Source organism: Eptatretus burgeri, chromosome 12, assembly GCF_056783735.1.
Source record: "Eptatretus burgeri isolate ZD-2024b chromosome 12, Ebu_testis_v1, whole genome shotgun sequence".
In the NCBI taxonomy this organism is placed as follows: domain Eukaryota; kingdom Metazoa; phylum Chordata; class Myxini; order Myxiniformes; family Myxinidae; genus Eptatretus; species Eptatretus burgeri.
Genome location: NC_140972.1, coordinates 51,574,897 through 51,584,896, shown reverse-complemented (window position 1 = coordinate 51,584,896; position 10,000 = coordinate 51,574,897). Strand labels below are relative to the sequence as shown.

Sequence of the window (10,000 nt, the reverse complement as noted above, 5' to 3'; positions counted from 1 at the left end):
ACAAACCACGTCTACTTGGAGGCTTTACATGACCATCCTGCACAAAAGGCCTTGGTCGGGGAAGAAGTATGGGTCATGTTGGGCAGAACCTGTGTACAAAAGAGCAGATGGGATGTATATTTCATGAGCAACGAGTACAGAAACAAAATACTCAGGGTGACAAACTGATGTCTCAAAAGTTTCAGGTTTAGATTTCAGGTGCACAACACTTACCCAACATAATTTCTTATCCTCGAATATACTGTCTAGTCATGGCATGTTCACACTCAAAAAGGTTATAATGTAAGTATACCTTGCAAACTTGTTTTTCTGCTTCTGCAGTTACAAAGTAAGGAAAATGTCTTCTGAACAACTAATTTCTGGAAATACACGGTAGCAATGTTTCATTATTAAGAACCAAAGCATAAGTGACAGCCTTATCTGTACTGGTTTCCCTTAAAGTGGAACTGGGTTAGGGTTAGGGTTAGGGCTGTTAGGGTTAGGGTTAGGGCTGTTAGGGTTAGCTGTTAGGGTTAGCTGTTAGGGTTATGGTTAGGGTTAGCTGTTAGGGTTAGGGTTAGGGCTGTTAGGGTTACCCTGGTCAGAATAGGTACACCGTATCCCTGCGTGTCGTAAAAGGCGACTAAAAGGGTTGGCCGCATTAGAGAGAGAGAGGGAGGGACAGAGAGAGAGAGGGACAGAGAGAGAGAGGGAGGGACAGAGAGAGAGAGGGACAGAGAGAGGGAAGGCCGCATTCCAGTGGATTGATGGAAAATGTGAAAGATGAGGAAGTTGTTGTGGTTGGAGGAGACTTGAATGGACATGTGGGAAGCTGTCCAGACGGTTTTGAGGGAGTCCATGGGGGTTATGGATATGGTGTGAGAAATGGAGAAGGTGAAAGGATCTTGGAGTTTGCTGATGGAGCTGATTTGTTGCTCTGTAATACTCAATTCCAGAAAGCGGATAATAAGCTTATGACATACACGTCAGGTGGGTTGACGACAACCATTGACTACCTGATGGTGCGTCAGCGAGATAGGGGAAACCTCCGGGACACAAAGGTGATCCCAGGGGAGGAGACTGTTTCGCAGCACCACCTGGTTGTCTGCGATATAAGGGTGAAAGGTGCGCGGAGAATTTGGCGGGTGAAGTACCAACCGAGGATGAAGGTGTGGAGGTTGAAAGAGGCGACAGTGAAGGAAGCATTAAGAGAGAGGCTGAGTATGGTTGAAGATGATGTGGTTGAGCTTGAAAGTGGTTGGATGCCAATGAAAGATAGTCTATTGGGAGCCGTTGGTGAGGTATGTGGATGGACAAAAGGACCACCGAGGCACTCGGAAACATGGTGGTGGGGTGATGAAGTTGGAAAGACGATTGAAGAGAAGAGGAAGAAGTTTAAGGAATGGCAAAAGGCAAACGATACGGTGGAAGAAGAGGCTGCACATGAAAGTTATAAGGAAGCCAAAGAAGGCTGCAAAGAAAGAGGTTGCAAAGGTGCAGGAGGCCCATAGGAAAATGTTTGGAGAACGCTTGGATTCGGAGGAGGGTAAGAGAGCGGTATTCAGGATCGCAAAGCAGATAGCGAGAGAGAGGTTTGATGTGACGGGGGTGAGTTGCTTGAAGGATGAAGTGGGACAAATTGTTGTGGATTCAGATGGAATTAAAGGAAGATGGAAGAGATATATGGAAAGGCTGTTGAATGTAGAAAATGAATGGGAAAGCAACATCGAGAGTAACCCGGTTTTAGGACCAGTAGAGAAGATAACTGAGAAGGAAGTTGAGGAAGCTCAAAGAGCAATGAAGAGTAGAAAAGCAGGAGGGCCGACGGGAGTTGTGGGAGATATGTTGAAGGCAGCGGGAAGTTGGGGTGTGAAGAGAATGACAGAGATCTGTAATCTGGTGGTGAAAGAAGGCCGCATTCCAGTGGATTGGGAACTGAGTACCCTCGTCCCTCTGTACAAGGGGAAAGGTGACCCTCTGGACTGTGGCTCCTATAGAGCAATAAAGTTATTGGAGCATGGAATGAAGGTATTGGAAAGGGTGTTGGAGAAGAGGATAAGGAAGAAGGTAAAGATTGACGAAATGCAGTTTGGATTTATGCCAGGAAGAGGAACGACAGATGCAATTTTTATTGTAAGGCAGTTGCAGGAGAAGTACATGGAGAAGAGGAAGAAGTTGTTTTTTGGGTTTGTTGATCTGGAGAAAGCATTTGATAGGGTTTCACGTGAAGTAATGACATGGGCATTGAGGAAGTTAGGAGTGGAGGAATGGTTGATCAGAGTAGTGATGGCCATGTACGAGAGAGCACGCACAGCTGTAAGGACGAAGGATGGGAACAGTGGTGAGTTTGAAGTGAGGGTAGGAGTGCACCAGGGGTCGGTACTAAGTCCACTTCGATTTGTAGTTGTGATGGAGGTGCTGGCTCAGAGGGTAAAGGAGGGTTTACCGTGGGAGATGCTGTATGCAGATGATCTGGTGTTGATTGCAGAGAGTATGGATGGACTGAAGGAGAAGATGAACAAGTGGAAGGAATGTATGGAGGCAAAAGGTTTGAAGGTGAATATCGGAAAGACGAAGGTGATGGCAAGTGGTAAAGCATGTGGTGAGGTGGAAAGGACTGGGAAGTGGCCGTGTGCTGTGTGCTGGAAGGGTGTTGGAGTGAACTCCATTCAGTGTACAATGTGTGCTGAATGGGTTCATCGAAAATGTAGTGGGGTGAGAGGGTCATTAACCAGTGTGGCAGCTACATTCAAGTGTAAGGTGTGCATCGAGGGAGCTGCAGATGAAGGCATTGTTGAGTTGGATCTTGGAGATGGTGTGAAGCTGGAAGGGGTGAAAACATTTTGGTATCTCGGAGACATGCTGAATGGAGAAGGTGGATCAGACTCTTCGACGGTTGCTAGAGTGAGATGTGCATGGAAGAAGTTTCGGGAACTGAGTGGCGTGCTGACGAAGAGGGGAGTGTCGTTGAAGCTGAAGGGAAAGGTGTATGCTTCATGTGTGAGGAGTACGATGATTTATGGGAGTGAGACATGGGTACTGAGCATGGAGCAGCAACAAAGGGTGGAAATGCGAATGGTTCGGTGGATGTGTGGAGTATCGTTGAGAGAGAGGAAGACAAATGATGACTTGCGGAAGATGATGGGAATAGAGTCTGTGATGGAGGTTGTGAAGAGAAACAGGTTGAGATGGTTGGGTCATGTGTTGAGGAAGGATGAAAGGGACTGGGTGAGAGGAGTGTTGGAAATGAGTGTAGTAGGAAGTAGAGGATGGGGAAGACCGAGAAAAACTTGGCTAAATGTGGTGGAAGAAGAAATGTAGACAAGGGGATTAAGAAGGGGAGATGCAGAAAATAGGGTAAAGTGGAGAAGATTGTCATGGGGCCCGCAAGGCTAACCCCCGCTTTGGTGGGGAAAATGGCCTTTAAATGCTTGTGTGTGTGTGTGTGTGTCTGTGTCTGTGTCTGTGTCTGTGTCTGTGTCTGTGTCTGTGTGTCTCTGTGTGTGTGTGTGTGTGTGTGTGTGTGTGTGTGTGTGTGTGTGTGTGTGTGTGTGTGTGTGTGTGTGTGTGTGTGTGTGTGTGTGTGTGTGTGTGTGTGTGTGTGTGTGTGTGTGTGTGTGTGTGTGTGTGTGTGTGTGTGTGTGTGTGTTTGTGTGTGTGTGTGTGTCAATGATGAAGAATCACTTAAAAAATGAAATGATTCTCGTAACCAGATCTGGATTCGGATTTTCACCAAAATCGAATCAATTCGTTATGCTCATACACCCAACATGTCCACCAAGTTTCATCCCAATCCGTGCACAACTTTTTGAGATATCCTGCACTCAAACAAACAGACAGAGAGGAGTGAAAACATAACCTCCTTCACTTTTGGTGGCGAAGGTAAAAATAGGATCACCCGTCTTGACGCTCACCTGGACCAGGAGCAACAGTCACTCAAACTTCCTGCAGAACCCCTTCGAAACTGATTTTTTTTTTTTCAATATGGTGATCAAAATTTGGTACTAGTCCGAGTTTTGGCCAGAAAAGTGTGCATTCGGGTCCGCACAATGTTTTTCTGCATTTTTGTGATCACCAGACCATGTGGATGAATATGACGATTGATGCCACTTTGGCACCCTTGAGCTTTTTTGTAGAAATCCATTAATATACAAATTAGCGGTGGCCATTGTCGAAATTACTATTTTTCTTAATATCTCCGGAAGTAAGCATCCAAATAGCCTGGTCGAGGTGTCGACACCCATGTTTTTAGGGTCACCGGTCATGATAAACCCACTTAAAATTTAATAACATTGAAATTTATCTCATTAATATGCAAATTAGCAGTCGCCATTATCAAAATAACAATTTTTCTTTATATTTCCAGAAGTAAGCATCCAAACAGCCTGGTTAAGGTGTGTACACCCATGTTTTTAGGGTCACCGGTCATGATAAACCCACTTAAAATTTAATAACATTGAAATTTAGCTCATTAATATGCAAATTAGCAGTCGCCATTATCAAAATAACAATTTTTCTTAATATCTCCGGAAGTAAGCATCCAAACAGCCTGGTTGAGGTGTCTACACCCATGTTTTTAGGGTCACCGGTCATGATAAACCCACTTAAAATTTAATAACATTGAAATTTAGCTAATTTATATGCAAATTAGCAGTCGCCATTATCAAAATAACAATTTTTCTTCATATCTCCGGAAGTAAGCATCCAAACAGCCTGGTTGAGGTGTCTACACCCATGTTTTTAGGGTCATCGGTCATGATAAACACACTTAAAATTTAATAACATTGAAATTTTGCTCACTAATATGCAAATTAGCAGTCGCCATTATCAAAATAATTTTTCTTAATATCTCTGGAAGATATTAAGATATTAAGATATTAAGATATTAAGACAAGATATCTCTGGAAGATATTAAGACAAAATAACAATTTTTCTTCATATCTCCGGAAGTAAGCATCCAAACAGCCTGGTTGAGGTGTCTACACCCATGTTTTTAGGGTCATCGGTCATGATAAACACACTTAAAATTTAATAACATTGAAATTTAGCTCATTTATATGCAAATTAGCAGTCGCCATTATCAAAATAACAATTTTTCTTAATATCTCCGGAAGTAAGCATTTAAACAGCCTGGTCGAGGTGTCGACACCCATGTTTTTAGGGTCACCGGTCATGATAAACCCACTTAAAATTTAATAACATTGAAATTTAGCTCATTAATATGCAAATTAGCAGTCGCCATTATCAAAATAATTTTTCTTAATATCTCCGGAAGTAAGCATCCAAACAGCCTGGTTGAGGTGTCTACACCCATGTTTTTAGGGTCACCGGTCATGATAAACACACTTAAAATTTAATAACATTGAAATTTTGCTCACTAATATGCAAATTAGCAGTCGCCATTATCAAAATAATTTTTCTTAATATCTCCGGAAGTAAGCATTCAAACAGCCTGGTCGAGGTGTCGACACCCATGTTTTTAGGGTCACCGGTCATGATAAACCCACTTAAAATTTGATAACTTTGAAATTTAACTCATTAATATGCAAATTAGTCTAACCCTACCCCATGAATTTGTCTGCACTGATCGGTGTTTTGCAGTACAGTTATACAACAACAACAAAACTGTTTGAAAATAACTTGTGCAGAGCCGTTTATCCCCAGTCCAGTTGTGAAGAAATGGCTGACCTCAGAAGATCAACAGCATGAACTGTTTCTGATCAAGTAAGTTGAGGCTTGTGATGTAATGAAAGAAACATGGAGAACTAATTTTTAAGTCAGATTAATGTCTTCTGATATAGTAGAATGATTGATATTATTTGCGAGCACGTTTTTTTTTTAATTATTTAACATGATCTGTCTGAAAGCAATTGTGTATTTTATTGATTTTAAAAGTACACAGGGTGGAACCTGTTTCCTGAGAATTTAAAAAAAACTCGAACAAATAAATTAAATGTTTACTGATGTTTATAATTACCTCTATTGTTACAGGTTGAGGCTCCATCACCATGGGAGACCGTTTCTTCAGTCCCTGCGATGGAAAAAGATGAAAAACATCTACTAAAGCTGGAAAACCTCTGGTAACAGCTGGTCCAGACAGAGTGTGAAGTATCATCCGGTCAAGCAAAGCAAGACAAGATGGTATACGTGAAGAGCTTGAACAGAGATTACAGGCTAACAAATCTACCGAGCTCAAATTCCATAGAGACTGTGTGTCAACGTACACATCACGCTCGCACATAGAAAGACACTTGAAACGAATGAGTAATGTCTGTTTGGAAGATGCTTCAACAAGCAAAAGAAGCCGCCATTCAAAGACGACAGTATTTGAGTTTAAAGAACATTGCATTTTTTGCGGAGAAAAGTGCATCATGGACTTTGATAAGAAGAATCCAAATCGTTGGCGGCGAGTTCTCCTTTGTAGGACTGCAGATCGTGTTGATCGGACAACTCCCAACAAACTATTCTAGATGTTATCGATTCCCGCCAGGATGAAGGACGCCAGGTCAAGATACGATTAATGGGCGCAATCAGCGATCTTCATGCTGCTGATGTGAGATACCACGATGACTGCAGAAAGTCCTTCATGGCACCCCGTTCTGTTGTAGCAGCAGCACACAGTGGCAGAGAAACTCAGGATATTGAGCCAGCTGTCAGTTCCACCATCCTATCGATGAAAAACGACATGTTGCACATCTGGAATTCAGTAGATGTCTACAATATGTACAAGGATCATGGAGGAAAGCTATACTCTCAACGAACCCTGTAATCCAAATTGTTGGATATACTTGGCTCTGAGCTTCTGGTTCTGTCTGGTGAAGGTGTCGCTAGTTTAATCTTGTTTCGCAGCAGAGCATCTACTGCGATCAACTTAGTAGCATCAGATGAAGATGACACCATTGATGTTTCCATAGAACGAATTGCCAAGAAGGTTGCACAGGAATCGAAGCAGTCGTCGTCCGACCCCAGTTCCTATCAGACTAGAATTAATATAGATATTGCTAATGAAGCAGTGAGTTCAACCCTTCAATTGCTACTCTCCAAAATATCAGCTAAACTGGATTGCACACTTCCAGGAGCTCTGATAGGAAGCATCATAATGAATATGATCATCAATCGACCAACTACACTCCAAATAGCACTGGGAGTTCGAGTCAGCCGTAAAAGCCTCATCGAGCAGTTGTACAACTATCGTGTGACCTGTTCCTATGATGAGTTTCAGCATTTCAAGGGATCAGCAGCAAAGGCTGCAACTGTTCACTACGGGATTAGGGGAACCACCAATGCTGAATGTGGCCTCGTTCAGGTTGTTGCTGACAACTTCGACACAAATATCTCATCCCAGAATGGACTCGTTTCAACACATTCTCTTGCAGTACTACTTACCATAAAAGATCAGGAGATATCTTCCACATCTGAAGATGAAGCCATCATCAGACGATTGACCCGTGATGAAATGAAGACACCTGAGACAGAAGACATTTCGGTTCAAAGGTACAAGGGACCTGAGAAACCAGCGATGCCAGTTGAAGAAGCCACACGTGTGGTGTTACCTCTCCACATATTGGCTCATCAAGCTATACAAGTTAGGAGATTTCAAGATATGGATTTCTCTTTTCTGAAGCAAATCACTTCTGATCAGAACACACCAGAGTTTGGTGGCTTTAATACGAAGCTCTGCAGAGAGCAAGGACGATCCATCCAACCTGCAACGAGAGCCATTTATACACCACTCGTAGATATGGATCCAGCTAATCCGGACACGATGTTTACAGCAATGGAGGTGTGGACAAACCGTAACCATCCACACAAACGACCAACAGCTGTATCGAGTGGCCGTTAATGTTAAATGGGTTTATCCTGAGCGATTTACCCAGTTCATACCAAGGCTGGGTGGCATGCACACCCTTATGAGTTTCATCGGTTGTGTGGGGAACTTGATGGATGAAAGTGGGCTGGAAGACGTGATGAAATCTGCCTTTGGAGGTGTTGCTCATATGATTGGTGGAAAAAAGTTTCCCCAAAACTTCAGGGCCCTGCGATTGGTGACTGAGGAGGTCCTTCGTTCCAGCTTGGCTCAGGAAGAAAGTCATGAAGACTTCATGGACACTCTTGAAACCAAAGCAACAAAGAGCATGATCACACAACTATGGGTACAGAACCTTGTGAAACCTGTATTCATCATGATGGCGTTTGTTCGTGCTGAGCGTGAAGGAGACTGGCCATTGCATCTTTGGGCTATGAAGGAGATGCTCCCCAACTTCTGGGCATCACAACGATGCGAGATATGGGCTCCACTACCTTCGATCGATGGAAAGGCTTCATGGAGACATTCTGGAAATGTTCTTAAAAGGAGATCACGTGATGCAGCACAAGAAGGGCCTATGGAACGGCATATGGTCGGATATGTACATCGAGTCCACGTTCATGCGCTACGGTCGTGGCATACATGGAATCGTTGGCATTACACTGAAGCCTTCTACACTGAAGAAGTGGCCCTATAGTATGCACACGTTTAGTCAGATAGTCCACGATCTCACAGATATGTCTGAGGAGCAAATAGTCACAGAGGTGACCATTCACAAGGAAGAGAAGCCATCACGCATACGATCTGATGCAGAAGACCGAGATAAGATAAGGAGAAAACTCCAGTCCTGTATCGACCCACTTGACCTAAACGAACATCCAGACAGAGTTGTCAGTATTGTAACTGGCAGATTTGGACCGGAGAAGGTGAACGTGCCAAGGACAGTTGACATTGGCCGAGCACAGATGCATTCGTATGAAGAAAGCTGGCCAGCAGGATTCAACGCTCCCTTATCTAAACAAGTCATAACTATGGCAGTGACACGGAAAGTCAAGCGTGTGGGATCTACTGAGGTTTGTGATCTAAATCTCATCTACTCCAGGGTCATGGGACTCCAACAAACTCGAAACATCAAACAGATGTGACGTTTTAGAGTACGAGCTTGCACCTGTGCCAACATCAATGTTCATTGAAAAGGGGGAGATGAGAATAGCAAAGACCAAGTCGACATTGAAGAAGAATCTCCAAGTGGAAATCTCAACAAGACTGGGTCCACAACCTGAAGTCACCATCTTAGATGGTTGTGCAATCCTCTGGGTTATTCATTGGTCTAACAGGGGAATTGTGCAAGACTTTGTTGACAATTTCACGAGCTACATAATGGCAAAGGTGGACAAATCAGATGTATATCTGGTATTTGACAGATATCATGATTTCAGCATCAAGAGTGGAACAAGATTAGCAAGAGCTGGGCAGCAAGCTTGCTGGCGCCACAGGTTGAACCGCCAGACTCCACTGCCTCCACAGCTGGTGGTTCTGTCAGTAACTGAGAACAAAGTTCAGCTGATAGAACTGATTTGCCAGCATTTGATTGACGTTAGTCAACAGAGAAAGCAGAGCCAACACAGACTCGTCATTACGGGACAGGAGTCTACCCCAGTGGAAATACACCACGGAGCCCAAAGGCGTCGCACTGATTTGAAGACGACGTATGAGGAGGCAGATGTCATCATGATTCAGCAAGTCGCTAAAGTTGCTGAAGATTGCGCAAAATGCATCACAGTCATCTGTGATGATACTGATGTGTTCATCTTGCTTGTGTATCACTTCGCAGAACTTCATCTGCAATGCTGCGTAATAATGGAAGCAACATGTCCTGGCCGATCGTTGATCGACATTGGGGCCACTGCCAGAAAGCATGCCGGGATTGTGCAAGACCTACTAGCTTTACACGCACTGACAGGTTGCGACACCGTTGCCCAGATTTATGGTGGAGGTAAACTGACTGGCAAGAAGACTCACAGCAGGTCATTCACTTCAACAACTTGGGAATGTGGATGAATCTATTGAGGATGTCATCGCCGAAGCCACTGTGTTCATGGCTGTTTGCTATGGTAGCAAGGAGAGAAACAACATGTCTGATGTTCGCAAAGAGGTATGGTCTATGAACATGGCGAACCCAAATGCCATCAAAGCACCAGACCTAAAGGCTCT

The 10,000-nt window shown here is 43.7% G+C and overlaps 1 protein-coding gene across 1 annotated transcript in view; it reads right to left on the bottom strand.

The window, feature by feature from the left end:
* Positions 1 to 686, bottom strand: part of LOC147015613 (uncharacterized) — a 28,211-nt gene extending 27,525 nt beyond the window's left edge. The window contains exon 1 of the mRNA XM_085850533.1: positions 1 to 686. This exon is cut by the window's left edge and continues 32 nt beyond it. The gene's annotated coding sequence lies outside the window, so the exon portion shown is untranslated.
* Between the last annotated feature and the right edge of the window lie 9,314 nt (positions 687 to 10,000).